The sequence below is a fragment of the Oryctolagus cuniculus genome, chromosome 4 (genome assembly GCF_051225735.1).
Source record: "Oryctolagus cuniculus isolate XC-2025 breed Fujian yellow rabbit chromosome 4, ASM5122573v1, whole genome shotgun sequence".
Lineage (NCBI taxonomy): Eukaryota > Metazoa > Chordata > Mammalia > Lagomorpha > Leporidae > Oryctolagus > Oryctolagus cuniculus.
In genome coordinates, this window is record NC_142870.1 from 142,151,785 (window position 1) to 142,171,880 (window position 20,096).

General features: G+C 49.0%; 1 pseudogene across 1 annotated transcript; it reads right to left on the bottom strand.

Moving 5' to 3' along the window:
* Positions 1-6,607: 6,607 nt before the first annotated feature.
* On the bottom strand, positions 6,608-7,647 carry LOC100348841 (small ubiquitin-related modifier 2 pseudogene; annotated as a pseudogene). Its single transcript, XR_016232775.1, has one exon. The product of XR_016232775.1 is annotated as a small ubiquitin-related modifier 2 pseudogene (transcript).
* Positions 7,648-20,096: the final 12,449 nt, after the last annotated feature.

The following is a 20,096-nucleotide window of genomic DNA, read 5'->3' on the forward strand; positions in this document are numbered from 1 at the left end:
ATTGCGTGGCTCCGAGTCTCCGTTCCCAGGGCCCACCCTCCTCCTGCGCTAACCCTGTCTCTGCCCTTCCGTCTCGCGGGAGTTCCCGTGCACAGACTGTGTTGCGTTTCAGTTAGGAAGTGATTTTCTTGGACCATGTGCATGACTGATAAACAGCCCATAACAGTGCAGCCAGGCCTGCGGCCCAGAATTGTTTAGTGTTGTTAAAATAACCTCGGGGTGGGCCTTGGCACTGCAGGCTGCGAGGACTTGGAAGGGACCCCAAAGTTCATTCATTCACTGCATTTCCAAATTCTCTAACGCGGAGGTCCACCCATGAATGGAAGTTTCACTGCGAAAACGTTGGCGCGTGCTGTCGACGATGGGAGACGCGTGGTCTTGCCTTCTGCTGTTGGACTCCAGCATGTGTCTGCTTGCCCCGTCACTCCTGCCTTCTACACATCCCATGTACGCCACTTCTCTTCAACACTTCTGGCCCCTCCTAACCCAAACAGCCATCAACTCTCCCCTCACCTCTGCCTGGCCTCCCAACAGATGCCAGCCCCCCCCCCCGCCCCCCAGGCCCCTGCACTGCATCTCCACCTAGCACCCAGGCAAACCTGGTCATGTCGCTTCCTGGCCCAAACTCCTTCCAGGGCTGCCACTAAGATAATAAAAAAGACAGAGGGAGAGGCAGAGAGAGAGGTCTTCCATCTGCTGGTTCACTCCCCAGATGGCCGCAACAGCCGGAGCCAAGCCGATCCAAAGCCAGGAGCTTCTCCCAGGTCTTCCACACGGGTGCAGGGATCCAAGCACTTGGGCCATCTTCCACTGTTTTCCCAGGGTATGGCAGAGAGCTGGATAGGAAGTGGAGCAGCTGGGACTCGAACCAGCGCCCATATAGAATGCTGGTACTGCAGACGGAGGCTTTACCCGCTATACCACAGCACTGGCTCTGGGATTCAGACATATTTAAAAGGACTGACACATGCAGCAATGCGTTTGACCCTCAAAAGTGCACCAAGCGGGAGCAGCCAGAAGCTGAGGACCGTGTTCTGTATGACCCCGTGTGTATGAAATTTCTAGAAAAGGCAGAACAATAGAGGTGTGGAGCCAGTCGGGGGCTGTCTGAGGGCGGGCCCGGGGGAGTTCTGGGGGCAGCCGACCAGTTCTGAGGCCCGTGGTGATGGCCGCACAACTCTCGAACCTTACGAAAGCTCACCAAACTGCGTGCAGAATGGGCAGCTGGTGTGGGTGTGTAGTGTGCTGCAGTGAGGGTGTGGCAGAGAAGGCCTGTGCGGGCCTCAGCCTGCCCCAGGAGGGAGGGCCCCTGGCGGGGGAGGCAGGCAGTGGCCTGCAGCTCTGCCTCCTGCTTCCTGCCTGCTCCCTCCCCACACGCTTTTCCATTTCTCAGCCCTGCCTCTCCCTGTTTGGTGGGGGGGGTCCCTTCTCCATTCCTGCCCTCATCTCTGGCCCCAGCCCCTCACTGGGCCACCCTCTGTGCTCTGTCTCCACTGTGACCGCATCCTTGTAGGGTGGGAAGCTACTGCCTCTTCCTCCAGCACAGCTCCTGGCCCACTGCGGGTGCCCTACAAACACCTTACCAGCTAGTATCTGAATAAGCGTCTGCATAGCTCAGAGAAGCCCAAGATGCGCACATCTGAAAGGCAGGGAGACAGAGCCCTCGCCTCTGCTGGTTCACTCCCCAGATGCCTGCAACAGCCAGGGCTGGGCCGTGTGTGTGTGTGTGTGTGTGTGTGTGTGTGCGCATGCGCAGCACGGACCCAACTACTTGTACCATCAGTTGCTGCCTCCCAGGTGGTGCTAAATTAGCAGGAAGCTGGGTGGGAAGCAGAGGTGGCACCTGGACCAGGCACTTCAGCCTGGGATATGGGCACCCCACTTAAGCCCTGCAGCTGACAGCCATCCCAGCGCGCGAGTCAGGCTCTGTGTAAAGCAGCACCCGGAGTCCCCTTGTACACACAGACACTTGACAGTGGGCGGGACGTGACACGCGAGGCCACGGTCTAGAAGTTATCAAACTGGTTCTTTCCACCTAGCGTTTTCCTGCGAAAACAACGCTGCAGTAAACACGCTGGCGCAGAAACCCTGCCAGCCACTGCTTCCCAGGAGGGGCAGTGCTGGGCCCACTGCTAAGCGTACTTTCGGTGCTAAGGCAAGAGACTGGGCTGCAGTCGCTACCTTTTTTTTTTCTAAGTGGAATTTTGAGAAATAAAACAGCAGAATCTCGTGCAGCTGCCGGAATTCTCCAAAGCCGCTGTTGTCTTTGACAGAAGGCAAAGCAGACCCGTTTCTTCATTTCAGTGCGACAGCCTGGGGCACAGGCAGCAGCTCCCAGGCAGGCATTGTTCCAGTGTTTGCGGGGTACAAAACTCAAAGAGTTTTGGTTTTTGGTAACTCCTCAAACTAGCTTAAAACAGGGAGGTGGAGGGTCAGGGATCAAGAATGTCAGGAATGGGAGGGCAAATATGCAGGTTTCAGGAGAAACTAGAAAGCAAGAAAAAAAAAATCAAGTCCCCTCCCCCCTCTCCCTCCCCCCCCCTCCGCCTTTCCTCCTTCCCTCTCCCCTCTTCCCCTTCTCCTCCTCCCCCTCCCCAGACTGAGTTCCTGCACCCCCAGCAGCCTTCACACCTGCGCCTTCCTCACCCTCCACCCTCACCTCTGCTCTGTGCGAGGACTCAGGCGTGAAAGTGGAGCTGGGGGAGTCCGGCTTCCGGCTTCCGGCTTCCGGCTTCCGCAGGGGACGGCAGAGCACCGGGACAGCAGGCGGATTCTGCAGAGCAGCCAGGGTGGAGCATGGAGCCAGGAGTGGGGTCCCACGCCTCCTCCGCAGCCCTGGAGCCTCGTCTCATCCCTCACCGCCTCTCTGGAGCCCTCCTGTGACCCAGGCTCAGCCGGCTTCTCTGCAAAAGGGTGGCAAGCAGAACAAGTGGATGCTTGCGAGGTGCCCGCGTCAGGAGACCTGTCTCTCCTGACCCCCGCCCTGCCGGCTCCCTGCAGGGCTGGAAGAGACCCTGCCTCAGCCTGTCCCCCACTGCCTGCTTCCAAGGCTGCCTCCCAGCCTGAGTATGCGCCCCGTGAGGGCAGGCCCGGCCGGAATCCGCTCCATCTCCCCTGGTTCCCTGGGTCAGGTGCCCCATGGGTGGGCTTCCAGATGTCCCGGAGAGGATCCGGCGTCCACACCCCTCCCACTAGCACCCTGAGTGCTCTTGAAGGACTTGGTGTGTTCTCCTTCCCAGAATTGCAGTCAGGGACACAACACAGGTGACAGTGGCTTTATCCTGGTGGCCACGTCCTAGCCAGTTCCCAGTGCAAGGCACACTTGTTCCTCCCATTTCTCTCCCCACAATTCTCAGACTTTGCTAATTTTTCCAGGAGATTTTTTTCATCTCTCTCCCTCTCTCTCTCTCTTTTTTTTTTTTTTTTAAGATTTATTTATTTATTTGTCAAGCAGTCTCAAAGAGAGATAGAGAGGGAGAGACAGATAAAGAATACTTCCATCTGCTAGTTCACTCCCCAAATGGCCACAACAGCAGGAGTTGGGCCAGGCCAGAGCCAGGAGCCGAGAGCTCCATCGGGGTCTCCCATGAGGGTGGCAGGGGTCCAAGCACTTGGGCCATCTTCTACTGCTTTCCCAAGTGCGTTAGCAGGGAGCTGGGTTGGAAGAGGAACAACCAGGCCACGAACTGGCACCCATATGGGAGGCCAGCACTGCAGGTGGTGGCTTAACCTACTATACCACAAGACTGGCCCCAGTTTTCTCATTTCTTATATTTCCCAAAGTCTATTTCTGATGTTTATAATTCAAACAAGAAGGAATGGGAGGAGGCAGGAAGGGACAGGGGCGGAGCTGGGAGAGAGGGAAGAAACCGAACTCAAGCCTCCACGAATGAGGGAGTGACTGGGGAGTGAAAGGCTCTCTGGAAAGCCTGCCTTCAGCCGGGCAGAATGGCAACAGTGATGGTGGCTGTGATGAGCAGTTCTTTCCGGAATCACCAAACCCCGACATCACATCTGTGTCACCACTGGGACAGCCATGGCAATGATTTCAGAAACGCCATTAGCACTCACAAAGTCAGGTTCATGGTGTCCTCTGCAGTGAGAATGATGAAGCAGAGACCTTGCTGAGCTCCTGCTAACAGGAAGGCCAAGGTCGAGACCCTGAGCATGCCCCCAGGCTCTCGGGAGAGCTCTCTATCCAAGGTTCACCCTGCCAGTCTCCAGTGCCAGGATCGGGGTGCAGGGAAGGTGAGGAGACGTTCAGCCTCGGATCCCCCAAAGGCAGGGAGCATGGGATCCTCTGGAGAGCTGGCTACAGGCCACATGCCTGAGCCGCCCAGGAACCCGAGTCTGAACAAGGCCCCAGGCCCCAGAGGGGAGGCAGGACCTGAGGATGGGAGAAGGAAGAAGCGCAGGTGGGTGGTCCTGGAGGTGCAGGCGGCGGGGCGTGTGCAGGGCTCACAGCCTGGAGTACCTGCAGCCTGCAGCCTTCCCCATCCAGCTCCGCCCCACACATCTGGTGTCTCAGACGTTCAGCAGCCTCCCATCAGCCCAGGGAAGAGGCAGCAACGTTTGGGTCTCTGTGCTCCTGTCTGTTTCCCAGCTCTTTAGCCAGACACCTCTGTCCTGGATGACTGGAGGTGCTCCACGCGGAAGGGTTCCCACCTCCCAGCCGTGGCGTGTGCCATTTCTCAGATACGAATGCCCTTCCCTCTCCTCCTAGCCTCTCTGAACATCACCCATTCCCTGGGACCCTCTCAAGGTCCATGTCTTCCAGAAGGCTCTTCCCCTGTCTGGCCCACGGGGTCCTCCCTCGTCTGACCTCATAGCTTGGCTGGGACCGACCGCCTTGTGTTGGGTGGCTGAGGCTGACCAGAGAGCTCTCTGTCCCTCTGACTCTGGGAATGCCAGGGAGCCACCCAGGAGAACCCCTCCCAAGTTGCTCAACCTGGAAACCCTGGAGCTGACAGGAGCTTGGGGGACTTGGGGTGGGCGGGTCTCCAGGCCAACTCTGCACTCAATGCCCAGCGTCTCCACTGCATGGGTTCTCGGCGACACACTGGCGCCTGGACCCAACCCTTTGCTGGGTCGGAGCTCCGGTCCTCCTCACACTCCTCTCTTTGCTCCTGTCTCGTCTGTTGCAAGCTGCACGGTGCCCGCCTGCCCTGGGATCCAGCATGGTTGCGCGGTCATTCAGAGTCCCAAATGAAATGGTCTCTGCAGTGATTTTTAGATCCCAGGATGACAGGTGCATCCAGCTGAAGTGTGTGAACACGACGATGCACCATCCTGTCCCTCACCTCCAAGGAGGAACGCACACACAGCTCGATCGTGCCGCAGCAACCGAACAAGAGTGTGGGCCTTGAGATCACCCCAAACTGGGTTAGAATCATGTTTTTTCTTTCCTAAAATTATGTGTATAAATTGGAGCCAGTTACGTATGCTCTGTAAATTTTATTGTTATTATCTGTAAAAAGTACAGATACCCACCCCGTGATGGGTAATGGCTTAAACAAGAATGGTGTTTATTTTTCATGAGCCTTGCGGTCTGCTGACGCACACACGTGACTGGTCGTTGGCAGGCTCAGTGGGGTGGCCAGGTACACCTTACCAGCCATCAGGCCAGCCAGCCTTAGCCACCTGGAAGTAGATGGTGGGACTGCAAAAGCGTGAAAGCAGAATCCACCAAGCTGTTGGGGCTCCACACCTAGAACTGGTACGTCATTTCTGGTGTAGATTCTTTTTTTAATGTTCATTTTCTCTGAAAGAATGAGAGAGAGAAAGAGATAGAAAGAGGTCTTTCATATACTGGCTCACTCCCCAAATGCCAGCAATATCCAGTGTTGGGCTAGAAAGAAGCCAGGAGCCAGAAACTCAATCCAGGTCTCCCAAGTGGATGGCAGGGACCCAAGGACTTGCCCCATCACCTGCTCTCTCCCAGGGTGCACATTAGCAGGACGTTGGTTAGGAAGCAGAGTAGCCAGGACTCAATCCAGGTGCTCCAACGTGGATTGCAGGCATCCCAAATGGAAACTTAACCCCTGAGCCACACACAATCACCCCATGCTTCTGCTGTTGGTTGGAACAAGCCTTGAGGCCAGCCTGCATGCAAGAGGTGGGTGCAAGAGGTGGCGGGAGACTCTGCACGGCCACTTTTGTCATCTAGCACAGGTCTCAAGCACTTCTCTGTATCCCTTATAACTCCTGGTTCCGCCTTTTTAAAGATGCACGTGGATGAGTAGTTGGAAGGCTGGTCAGGAGATGCTGGGTTGATGGGTAATGTGGCAGGGTGGGGACATCTGGACTGCAGGCCATGTAAGGGCCATGACATCACTGGGTTTGGCCCTGCCAAGGCATCCGCAGGTGGGAACTTGAACTTCAATAAATCTACAGCAGACTAATTTTTAAGTGAGTAATCTTGTGTGGCCCATGTATGACATTACAAATATTCAAAAGGCCCTTGGCAGGAAACAGGTTCCCCTCCCCAACCATACGTGAGTCGGTAGGGGGTGAATGCCCGGGTGGGTGGATCCAGCCAATGAGGGTGTGTCAGAGGGGGAGAGGAAGGAGGTTGTTTGCATGGGTGATAGATGGGTGCGAACTTGACTTTCTTTTCTTTTTTTTTTTTTTCATTTTAAACAAGAAGTTTATTTAAACAACAAGATGCTTGACTTGAAGGGAAAACTATCTAGGATTCATTTTTTAAGAGTAATTTACCCCTACTTAAAGACAGATTGCCCTACATGTAACAGCTACGTACAAAAAAGTTATAAAATTGTCCTTGGTTTTACAATGATAAATGAAAAACATTAAAATTCTCCAATCAAACAAGGTATGCAAGGATTTTTATGTTGTTGGGTTTTTTTGTTAAAACAGTGAGAGCAAAATAACTTACTGGAATATAAAGATAAGAGCTGAATGAGCATGCCACTCATGGAGAAAGGGGGTATTTTCACAGAACCAGGATTTTTCCCCATTCCATCTCCATTTGATGTCAATCAAAACATACCATTGGCCATTTAGTTTAAAAAAAAAAGGAGAGAAAGAAAAGAAAAAATGCAATATGCTTGTGCACATACACCAGTTACTTTATGTACAATAAAGGAATGGGGAGGGGAAATGAAAGAATAGAGACTATGCTGCAGTAGTCAGGGTGTGGTGGAACCCAGTCGCAGTTTTCTGGCTGAGAATGTGTTCTTGGTCTGAAGGACAGAGTTCTGGAGTAAAGCAGCGGGTTCCCTTTTCAGTAGACACCGCCCGTCTGCTGCTGGAACACATCAATCGTATCTTCGTCCTCCATTTCCAACTGTGCAGATGTGTCTGATTCATTGATTGGCTGCCCGTCAAATCAGAATCTGATCTGCCTCATTGACAAACCCTGTCGTTCACAATACGCTTTCATTAGTTTACTAAGTAGTGTATGCCTCTTAATCTTAAACTGCACCACAGAACCATCCTGCCCTGCCACCTTCAAATTAATATGATCGTTGTTCTCAGTCTTGACTCCTTCCTTGGGCTTTTCATCGGCCATGGCGAGCGCCGGAGTCTCCTCAGCTGCCGCTTCACAAAAGAGGTACCAGGTCCGCACCGAACGCGCACACAAGCAGCACCAGGAGCGGCCGAGAACTTGACTTTCACATCCTGCTCTCATCGCTATGGCCAGGAGCATGGTGGCACAGCAGCAAAACCCCTGAACCTGCTGTCGTGCAGGCCCTGCAGCGTGCCCCCTGCTGCACGCCACATCTGGCTTTTCCCTTCCAGGCCAGCTGACTTGCCACAGAAGCTCACACATGTGGCCCGGGACGCGTTTCTCTCCTTTCCTCCTTCCCCGATGGCAGCTGCACTCCTGCAGGGATCAGTTTTTAGTGGCTTCCCGTGTCCTGCAGGCTGACGCTCAAGTGGCCAGGGCTTCTCCATGCTGGCCCCACTGTCTCTCCGATAGCATCTCCTAGTCCCACGGTCCCATGCCATGGATCAGGCTGAGTCACATCGGGTGATTATTCCACTTGCCCTGAATATGTCAGCCTCTTCTTTTTTTATTTTTTATTTTTCTTTTTCGAACAATGGTGTTGCAGACACATGAACCTGGAAAGCCATCTTTTTTAAAATATTTATTTATTTATCTGAGAGGCAGAGTTACAGACAGAGAGATCTTCCATCCACTGACTCACTCCCCAAATGGCCACAATGGCCAGAGCTGGGCTGATCCAAAGCCCAGAGCCAGGAGCTTCTTCCGAGCTTCCCATGTGGGTGCAGGGGCTCAAGTGCTTGGCCCTTCTGTCTTCTACTGCTTTCCCAGATGCATTAGCAGGGAGCTGGGTCGGAAGTGGAGCAGCCGGGACTCGAACTGGTGCCCAGGCAGAGGCTCAGCCCACTGCACCACAATGCTGGCCCCTATGCCAGCTTCTGAGCTCTTGCATGTGCACTTCCCTCCTGGGAGCACCCCTCCATCCTCAGGCAAATGCCCACCCAAACTTCCAAACTTTGTTCCTAGGTCCAGCCACTGTCTTGACCCTGAGGCACCTTGTACAATCCTCTCTCTGCTTGTTAGGCTGCTGCCTCTTCCTGAGCTTTGATATCCTTCGGGTCGGGTCTTACTCTCAGCAGCGTCCTCAATGCCCAGCCCTGCTCCAGGCACCTGGAAGCACTCAAGGTTTGTCGATTGCATCCGTAAGCTCCCAGCTTCAACATACTCCCCTCCCCGACCATCTTGCAGTGAGTGGCCACTGAGCTCACAGCACTGTGGAGCCAGCCCCTAAAGGAGTCTAGGCTGCCCTCACTGGCTATGCAGCATCGACAGTCTTATTGAAGAAGCTGGTGGAGGTGTGGCGGAGTGTGCACAGTGCACCTGAGGCGGCAGCACAGCCTGGCTGGGGAGTTCAGAGATTGTGGAGAAATGGAACACGAGGACTTCGATGGGTGGAGAGGAAGGAGAAGAGGGAGAGTATTCGGGCAGAGGGATCTGTAGGAGGAAGACTTGGCTGTTGAGGACACAGAAGACAGATCAGCCAGTGCAGGTTGGTGGGCGAAGGGAGCAGACGGAGTGCTGGGACGGGACCCTGGGGCCCGATGACCAGGATGAGCAGGACGCTGGGGTTCATGGCGGATGTGTGTGTGCCCCACTCCTCAGAAGCTACCTTGCTCAGAGGCGTTAAGTGACTTAGCCGAGCTCACACGGCCAGGGAACGGCGGACCTGGTGTTCAGAACCAGCCTGACTATGCTCCAGCTACGCGCTTCCCACTACGCCCTACGGATCCTGAGGCTGTGGGCCAGGTGGAGTGGCGAGGACAGTGACAGGTGCATACGGCCTTCACAAAGAGTGTGTTGCCGTTTGGGCTGCACCTTCTGTTGCTGGCCCAGGGAGCTCCTGGCCTATTGCCTATCTTGTTGGATGTGCAGACCCTACGCAAGCTGCCTAAAAAGCCTGTTCAGCCTCCTCTGCCTCTCAGGAGACAGGACATAGATGGAGGCCTTGAGCCTAGCCCCAGACAGGTGGTCTTGGTCTGCCTTTCCAAGGCCAAGGTCAGCATGGCTCTGACCTGTATTCACGCACAGGAGAGGTTTGGACCAGGTCATGTGCTTCCTGGAAATCAATGTGTTTGACCAGCCGCTTCCCTTTCATCTCTTCATTGTATGATTCTGCCCTCCAAACGCGAAAACATGGCTGCAGCAAGATTTGCTCTTAAGTCTGGTTGGAGCCTCACTAAGGCGCATTAATCTTTAACAGCGCGTGGACTTTTCTGCTCAGAATAGATGCCTTGTGCTTTCCTTGCACATGGGGATTCAAGCTCCGCTTGCATATTGATGACGACCTGGGGAATCTCTTTCCTCTCTGGGATCCCTTTCGGTGGGCTGATTGATCAGATGCGCCAGGCCAAGATGCCCACAGAGCTTTGCCTCATCTCCCAGGAGACCACAGGTGGTGAAGGCCTTGGGCTGTGCAGTCAGAGAGAACCAGATGCGGATTCAGTCCTGCCTTCCACCCATGGATCTCAAGTGAGTGATAAAACCACTCAAAATCCCATTCTTTCCCGAAAAAGAAGGCCCCACGGAGTTCTGTCTTACCCAGAATCCTGCCATCTGCACAAATTCCCCCTGTAGGGTCACAACAATTCTGCAAAGCCCCAACTCTGTGCAAGGACTTGTGGCCTCACCCAGCCCTCCTGTGTTTCACCCATTTCTGCCTCCCTCTTCTTCCCTGGGAAGCCGCCTGCTCTCTGTCGCCCTGGTCAGACTCACAATCCTTAACCTGCACCCCTGATTAGCTCCATGGGAAGATGCGGGGTGGGGCCAGCGTTGTGGCGCAGCAGGTAAAGCTGCTTCCCTGTGACGTGGCATTCCATATGGCTGCTGGTTCGAGTCCCAGCTATTCCACTTCCCATCCAGATCCCTTCTAATGACCTGGAAAAAGCAGTGAAAGATGGCCCAAGTGCTTGGGCCCCTGCAACCACATGGGAGCCCCATGTGATGCTCCTGGCTTTGGACTGGCCCAGCCCCAGCCATTGCTGTCACCAACCATTGGTTCACAGCCATTGCAGTGAACCAACAGATGGAAGAGCTCTGTCAGTCTCTTCCTCTCTATATACAACTTTCAAATAAATAAAATCTAAAAAATAAAAGGATGTGGGTTAAAATTGACAAAACTGGGATCTCCTTTAAAAGGCAGGAGGTGGGGGAAGCTGTGAATAGGTATAATGGCTTTCAAATGTATTATTGGCCAAAGTGTATTTGGGAATAGCATCAAAATGAAAATACATAACTTATAAGCCTTCTGAGGTTTATAAATCTCAAACTCTCAAGGCCCCAGAACACCATGTACTTGAGAAACACTGCTCAAGTTAAGTGACCAGAAAACATCAGCCCTACTGCCCAGCCACTGACCCAATGAATGGGCCTATGGAAAACAAAGCAAGCAGCCTTGTGGGTCAGGAGTCTGCTTGTACACATCTTTTATCTCCACTCAGCAGGGGCTGCCCCTGGCAGCCCGGAGAAGCCTGCTTCTCTGCTAGCCTGCCCCACCTTCCACCTTGGCCCAGGGAAGAGAAACTGCTGGCCACCAGTAGGCAAAATATATATGTATATATATACATATGTATACATATATATGTATACATATATTATGTATTATATATTATGTATGTGTATATGTATATTATGTATATATATTATGTATATATATACATAATGTATATAACATTGATATATAGCATTATATTATATACAATACATTATAATAAATGCATTACATAGTATAATACATAGTAATATATAATTCTAGTATATCATATAATGATATATACTATATTATATAATATCTGATATATTAGATAATTATATAATTATATATTATATAACATATATCAGATAATAAATATGCATTATTGCATATCATATATTATATATCATGTTACATATCAATATAATACAATATATATTACATTATATATTACAATATAATACAATGCATATTATATATGATATAATATATTATCTATAATATATTATAGATTGTATAATTATAATAATACCATACAATATACATATATTATAATACATATAATATGATATATATGTGATATATAGCATATAATATAATGTAAGCTGTGTAATATGCTATATATTCTGCATGTTAAATGTGATTATGATGCTATTAATAATATATGATCTGTGCTATAATATAGCATGATAATGTTATATATGATGCTATTTATAATATATGATATATGCTATAACATACCATATAATTATATATTATAATATATAAACTATAGTGATGCCTGTATAATATATGTGTATTATGCATAGATTATACAATGTATATGCATATATATGCGAATCTATGTATAATATATAATACAGTTTATATATGAGTTAGATATCATATATATGTTATATACTACATACAGCATGTATTATTTTTGTGTTATATATTAGACAACATATAGCACATCCTATTTTATATAGTATCATATGTGTTATATACACATTATTTATTATATATTATATTTTATATACAATATGATAGATGTAATATATCTAATATAGCATATGTACATTATATTTATATATTATATATGAACTATGATATAGTGCATTGTTATATATTATATGTAACATATGTAATAATATATGATATATGATATATAAATTGTACAATTATACATTGTATGTAACATATAATATACTATATGATATGATGTATAGTTATATGATATATTAATAGACTATGATATAAATTATATATAATATATATGTATTACATAAAATGTAATGCTTATTATGTGTATATGTATATATGCATATATACATATACATATACACATATATGTTTACACATACATATATAAACACATACATGTTATATAATATGTATTATTAGACATATATGTATTACACATATTATATAATATGCATGATTATATAATACATATTATATACTATTGTATTATGTACTAATATGTTATATACTAATGCATTACATAATATATTATATTATATATATTAAATATTATATAGATCTATTATCATAGATATAGAGCTATTATTATAGAATACATTATGTAATGTGTAATATATATTGTACTGTATATAGTATATAATGTATACATTATGTAATATATATCATGCTATATATTATCTATTATATCTATTATATATCATATTATATATTCTATAGTATATAATATATTATATAATAGATTTTATACAAGCATATGTGATACATGCATTATACAATATGTTATATCATGTATTGTATATTATATATTTTATATATTATATGATACATATTATATAATGTATGATATATTATTGGATGCATTATATTGCATTATATAAATATGTCATAATGTATTATATGCATTATATAGATGTGTTATATAATGTATTATATATTGTATATAACACATTATATAATATACACATATCATATATAAAATTCATGTTATATATTATATATTATAGAATGTGTATTGTATAATATATTGTATTGTAGAATATGCATATTATATGATTATATGTTTTAAAAGTTTATAATATAATTATATTTATATAATTATAAATATATATCATATATTTTATATGATTATATAAATATATGGTACATGCAATTATATAATTATATTTATATTTTATATAAAATATGTTGTGTATTTATAATTATATAATGATAAATATTGTAATATTACGTATATAGTCTATAATATGTGTTTTATATATTATAAATATGATATATTATGTGATTATATATTTTATAATATATTATATAATGTACAATATACATGTATTTTATATACTATACTGTATATTATATGCTGTATATAAAATATATGATATATATTGTATTTATATAATTATATAAATATATAACATAGTGCTATATATGATATAATATATAGCATATGCATTATGTATTATATATTATATGTTATAATATTATAAATTATATTTATATGTGTAGTATGTTGCATTATTTATTATAGTATATAATGTATTTATGTATTTATATATCATGTATATTATATAGTAATATATACTTGTATTATGCATTATATTATAATATATAGTGATAGATAGATATATCGATGCTTTTCTCACCTTTCTGTCACTCTTGGTTAACCTAATTATCATTGACATCTCACTTTAAAATTCTTTCAATCATGGCTTCTTTTTTGTGAATTGTCTGTATTACATTGGATTTATTCCATATACTTCAATCAAACCAACACACACATACAAAGGTACTTCAAAAAGTTTTTAGAAAATGGAATTAAAATATGTTTATTGTGGTGCTAAGTTATTTGAAATTCATGCATACAAGGGGGAGGTCCTCAATAATTTATGGAAAATACATATTATAACAAATACACACGAGTCAAAGTGTTTGCAACAATACAAGCATCTCTCAATTCCACCTACCCACAAATTTTTGAAGTACCTTTGTATGTAACAGGTTGAATACAGACACATATAAGAGAATTCTGGTATCTTGCTATTAAGCAAATATTGAGATTCTTAAAAATTCAGAACAAGCATTGTGGCCTGGTGTGCAACACTGGCATCCCACAGGGGCACAGGGCCCAGTTTTTGTCCCAGCTGCTCCCTTTCCAATCCCGCTCTGTGCTAATAGCCTGGGGAAAGCACCAGCAGATGGCCCAAGTAATTGGGTCCCTGCCATCCACACGGGAGACCCAGATGAAGCTCCTGGCTCCTGACTCCAGCCTGGCCCAGCCCTGGCCATTTCCGCCATCTGGGGAGTGAACCAGCAGATGGAAGACCTCTGCCTTTCCCTCTCTCTCTGACTCTCAAATCAATCAATCAATCTATTGATTTTATTTTTTAAATTGTAAAGCAAGGCCACTCCACTATTTTTTGTAAAATAAAATGCTTTTCTCAAAAAATAAGCTCATTGTTCTTTTTAATAAATTAATAAGCAGTTTAGAATTTCTGTTTTACTCTCTACCACATCAGTCGTGGTTTCTGACCCCACAACGTTCCCGCTGCCCTGTCATGTCATGGTGAGTCCCAGAATTGGGACAATCTCCAGTCTCTGCATCTTCCCTCTCTCTCACAGGATAAAGTGACCTCCTGAAGACTGAATCTCAGGGCTGTAGATTTCCCACCAGCCGTGCCACTGCGCGAGATGCTGTCTCTTGGTTGAACCCGTGCCCTGGGGAACCCTCCCGCTAGGCATCCATAACTCCGCCAAAATCCTCCTTGTCCCATTATCTGGGTTGTGGGCCTCTTCCCAATAAGGTCTCCACTCCAGGGTGTGCCCAATGGTTATGAGCCAGGTGCTCCCCCACGCAGCCTTGGCACACACCATGTGGGAGCTTCCTCCCGCCAGTGGGAAACCCCTCACCCTACCCCACTTCTCTGCCTGCCCCCAGGGACCCAGACTTCATTTTCTAGGAGGCATTTTCCTTGCAAATGGCTGTCTGCAGTGCTGCAGGATCCGAAAGCTGGGACTCAGAGAACATTGCCAGAGGAAGTTAGACGGGGGGTGGACTGGTGTAGAGGCAGTAGAAGGTACTCTGCCCCTCACAAAGTCTCCTGCACCACCACCAGCAGTTGCCTTGTTGTGTGACCCGGATCTGCCCACTTAATCATGGTGTACTCACTATGGATGGGGCCCTTAGCAACTCCCACCTGCTGTAGCACCCTTCCCAAAGTGCCCCAGCCATCAGGTGGCGACCAGGGGTGCCTGCCACACCATCTTGTGAATGAGTAACAGCAAAGCACATGAAAAATGACCCTCTCCCTAAAACTGGGGCCCTGGCATGACTCGGTGGGGAGCTTACCAAGATGGCGAACAGGTGGGGCTGCCCTTGGGTGCATCTTCCCAGATTCTGGAAGACTCTGCTTGCCCCAGAACCTGGAGCGGGGGGCACGGCCCTCCTGGGGGCATGTCACACCAAGCAGACATGCACAGGAATAAGGACTCCCAGTAGAATTTATAAACACAATGTAAGAAAACAAACCCAGATGTTGTAAGCTTGCTCAACTGCTGTATCCCACACATACAATCCCGGCTAACCAAGACCAGACAGGCTCACTTCTTGGTATCAAAACCTCCCCCAAGTGCAAACCCAAACCACCCGGGGATGCCCTTTTTCACATAGGAAAACCCAAGAGTTTGACGCTGATCCGTTGGCAAGGCTGTGAGGAAACAGGCCCTTGCACACAGCCTGGTAGGACGGTGAAGCGAGCCAGTGGTGTGGAAGGGAGTTCAGCAGTCACTAGAAAAAGCACACCAAGCATCTGTTCTGTGACACAGCAATCCCACTCCACGGAATCCATCCCAAGGACACCTCTGGCCAAAACATGGAAAGACGCAACCCTTTTGCTGCAGCACCATGCAAGGGGGGTGGCCGTCAGGAGGGCTCAGGTGTGGTAGATGCTGCTGCATCCACACAGGGGAGCGGCTGCGAAGGGAAGCAGGAAGCCTCCTGCGGGCTACTGTGGTGCAGCCGCGGGGGCCCACCAGGAAGTCTGAAAGAGCACGAGGTGTGCTGCCATTCACCGAAGAAGGCTTGTTTAGCTTTCTGTTTATATTTTGTCATGAGAGCATCAGCCCATGGTAATGCATTAAGCCTCTTTGATCCCAACTCAAACAAACTGAGAACATCAGCGAACGGAGCACTTGGAGGATGATGAGGGACGAAGAGGACTGTTTCTTAGTTGAGATAATGATGTCTCCACAAGGCGAGTCCTTCTCAAAGGCAGTCATGCAGAGAAGAGGCCTGGACCAGTGCCGTTACACAGGTGCGTGTTCTCTGCAAGGTCATCTTGGGGACCCACACGAGGGCTCCAAGAGATGGAGGAGCCCTTAAACAGGCACCAGGCCAGAGAGCGAAAAGTCCACGTCAGGTCAGAGCTTCCCAGGCCGACATCGCTACCCCCGTCCCGTTTGGTACAAAAGGAATAATAATAACAATAGTAATAGTAATAGTCCAGCTTTCTGGGTAACACAAGAGAAGCAAAGCATAGAAGAATTGTGATCTGCTCTTTACCAGCCAAGTTGTAGTTGAGGGAGAAAGAATTTACACCACACATTAGTTATTAATCGATCTTGAGAACATATTGCTTGTATTGATTGGCATAATTTTATTAATAGAATGAGATTTTTCTTGTTCCTTAATGGGGTAGGCAGAATAACGGCCCTCCCCAAACGCCCATGCGACTGCAGATATGATTAGGTTAGAGATCGAGGGGTGGCTGTTGTGCTATGGCAGCTTAAGCCACTTCTTGGGATGCCCACATCCCATGTTGGGTGCCTGGGTTCAAGTCCTGACTCTGCTTCTGATTCCAGTTTCCTGCTGATGCACCCCCTGGGAGGCAGCAGTGATGGCCCAAGTATCGGAGTCCCTGCCTCCTATGTGGGAGACACACATGGAGTTTCTGACTCCTGGCTGTTGGGGGCACTTGTGGAGCAAAGCAGCAGATGGAAGATTCTCTCTCTCTCTCTCTCTCTCTCTCCCTGTGTGTGTGTGTGTGTGTATGTGTGTCCCTCTCTCTCTGTCACTTTCTTTCAAATATATCAATCTTTTGAAAGATCTTTTTAAAAGAGGGGGGCGGAGAAGATCCATTTAGATGGGAAGATTCTCCTGGCTCATCTGGGTGGGCACAAGCCGATCACATGGGGGTCCTTACACAGTAGACAGCAGTCATGGAAAGGGAAGTGAGGAAAGAAGTCGTGGGCAGAGTGGTGTGGCCCTGAGCCTGGGGGTGGGGCAGCCTGGCAGAGGGAGCGCAGTCCGGCCAGCACCCCGCCCTCAGCCCGTGACACCATCTCTGACCCCCACCAGTGTAAGGCAAGAACTTGGCATGGCTTTAGCCTTTAGAAATCATGAATCCTTATCTTTCAGCAGCACTTCTTGAAATGCTTCCAGATGAAATGATATCACGTCTGTACTTGCCTCACGCTAATTCTGAAAACTGAGGGGGCTGAATGTGGATGAGGCCAGATGGGCCGTGAGTTCATAATGGTTGGGTTTGGGGAATGAAGCTGTGGTGGTACAATGAAGAGTTTCTCTGTGTCTACATAGGGGTAAAATTGCCCACAATAAAACAGTTAAGAGAGCTGTTGGGGTGGAGAGGGAAGAAGGAAGGAAGGAAGGAGAGAGGGAAGGGAGGGAGGGAGGGAGGGAAGAAAGAGGTGAAGAAAAGGGAGAAAAAGAAGCCTTCCTTTGAAGTCCATGTCCTGATCCACAGGGACAGTTCAGTGGCTGTGGCATGGAAGGTAGCTGACCCTCACTGCACAACCATTTTCTGCAAAGAAAGAAAGGCCCAGGCCCCCTCTCCCCCAACCCCAGGTGGGCTGAAGATGCTCGGGTTCTGGCTTGGTGTGTTATTTGCATGTTTCAATACTCAGGCTTCCATCCTAGCAGAGGGTCCCCTGGGAACCGCGTGCCCCTCAGCCCCAGTGGCCTCTGGGTGGGCCCTCTCACTGCCCGACACGTGGGCACGGGGCAGCAGCATGGCTGGGCCACACGCGTCCTTCCAGACGCTGCCCTCACAGCTGGCGCAGTGACAGCCTGGAGCTTGCACTGGTCGCTGTGCAGAGACAGATTTGAACACAGGAAAAGGGATGGTTCTCTAAGGCTTCAAGCTAAGAGGCACCTTGGAGAGGAGCGCAGGGACACAGTGTCAGTGCCCAGGTGATCCGACAAGGGCAGATGTCCATGTCAGCCGCAGACAGAAGGGCCACCTGTCCCCTGAGCCAAGTGACTTTGCCGGTATGGGAGACCTAGCACAGAGCTGAGGCTGGGACACCCAGGTCTGTCCCAGGGTTCTCTGCTCCAACACCACGGCCACCGGTTAAGTTCTGTGCACCCCAACCCCTGACAACTGAGACCCTGGGCAAGGGGCTTGACCCATGGGTGGCCCCTTGCAGGCTGTTTCCTGAGCTCCACCACAGTCCCATGGAGTCAGCCGGCCAACTAAGGAGTGGAAAGGCACAATTCCCTCCCTGTCTTCATGGGAAGGCCTGGACGTCCCCGAACTCCCTCCACCCAGGACCCTTGGCCCTCTCCTCACCTCCCTCCATGCCTCCAGCCCAGGATCACTCCCTTGTCCTTGCTGGCTGTCCTTCGTGGCCTTGGTGGTTCTTTGGGTTTCCAGGAATTGGTCGTGGACCCCCAGTGCTCTTCTGTAGGGCTGGGGAATGAAGCAAACCCAGTCAGGACGCCCTGGTGCGTTCACATCTCACTCTCCATCATCAATGAGTCTGCCACTTCATTCTGCATCCCTTTGCCCACCTATCTCTTACTGGACCGTCTTGTCCTCCTCCTCACCTCCCCGAACAGAGGCTGGGGTGGATGGCCGCAGGGAGAGGGCTCTAACTATTTGGGGACAACCAACGAATGCTCAGAGCACTGGTCAGGCCTTTGGCTGAGCCTCCCTTCCAGTGACTCAGGAGGGCAGGAAGCCCAGGCCCGTGGCTGGTCCCAGTTAATGCCTTCAAGAATTCAGGCCAGGACGCACCCAGCCCCCTGACTGAGCCACACAGAGGTCAGCCTGCACCTTCAGGTTGGGTAGGGCTGGGACAGGCTGCCCTGGCTGCCTGCCCAGAGCTAGGGATGGACACAGAGCCAGGGCCTGTGTGAACAGCTGATGGCCTGAGCACCCCAGAGCCGGACACAGGAGAGGTTGGCAACCGGTCCTGGGGGATGGAGTAGTGGGTGTGTGGCCGGGGAGGGACAGCTGCCTAGCGCAGTGACCCTCGGCCAGGGGGATCTTGCACCTCCCTCTGGGGGACCATTTGGCAATATCCAGAGGTGGTGTTGTGGGGTGCTGCTGCAATGGAGTGGGCGGAGACCAGGGATGCTGTCCCCACAACACCTACGTGACCCCGCACATCAGTAGTGCTCAGGAAACACCCCACCCCAGGAGCAGCGCAGAGGAGCTGAGAGAAGCTAAATCCCAGGCCCCTCCCGGGGAGGGAGGAGGGAATTGCCTTTCTTGCTAACCAAATGCACTGTGCAGAGTGCACGGAGCCCTGCTGGGAGAGGGGCGGGCAAAGTCCTGTTGGGAGAAAAATGCACCCGCTGTCTTCTAGGCTGTGATTTGCGCTAAAAGCAATTTAAAAGCGATATTTAGTCTTTAATAGAGGGTCAAAAAGTCACCTTGTGCGACTATGTCACCTGCTTTGGTGGCAAAGACTGCCGTTTAAAAGCGCCGTGACAACGCAGGTGGCAGATGGGCTGCCAGCAAAGATCGCCCCCGCGGCGATGCCTCCAACAGCGCAGCACCGGAATGCACAGAGGTGGCGTCGAGAGGGGACCCGCTGGACAAACAGCGGAACGCGCCGCCAAAGGACGCAGGGAACGGGAATCAGAACGCTCCAAGTGAGAGCAAGGCCCGGTGCAGAGCGGCGTGGGGCACGGGGCTGCCTCTGGGAGGAGGAGGAGGAAAGGTCACCGGCCGTCGATGGGTGACCACTGACATCTGAGTACAGCCCTGGTGTACGACCGCAGAGCGCGTCGCCCGGGAACCTCGGGAGACCGTGGACGGACGGCGCCCGGCGCTCGCCACCCCGGCCGCTCAGACTCAGCCCTGCGCCGACCTCTTCCTAACCTCGAGGGGCTGGGACCTC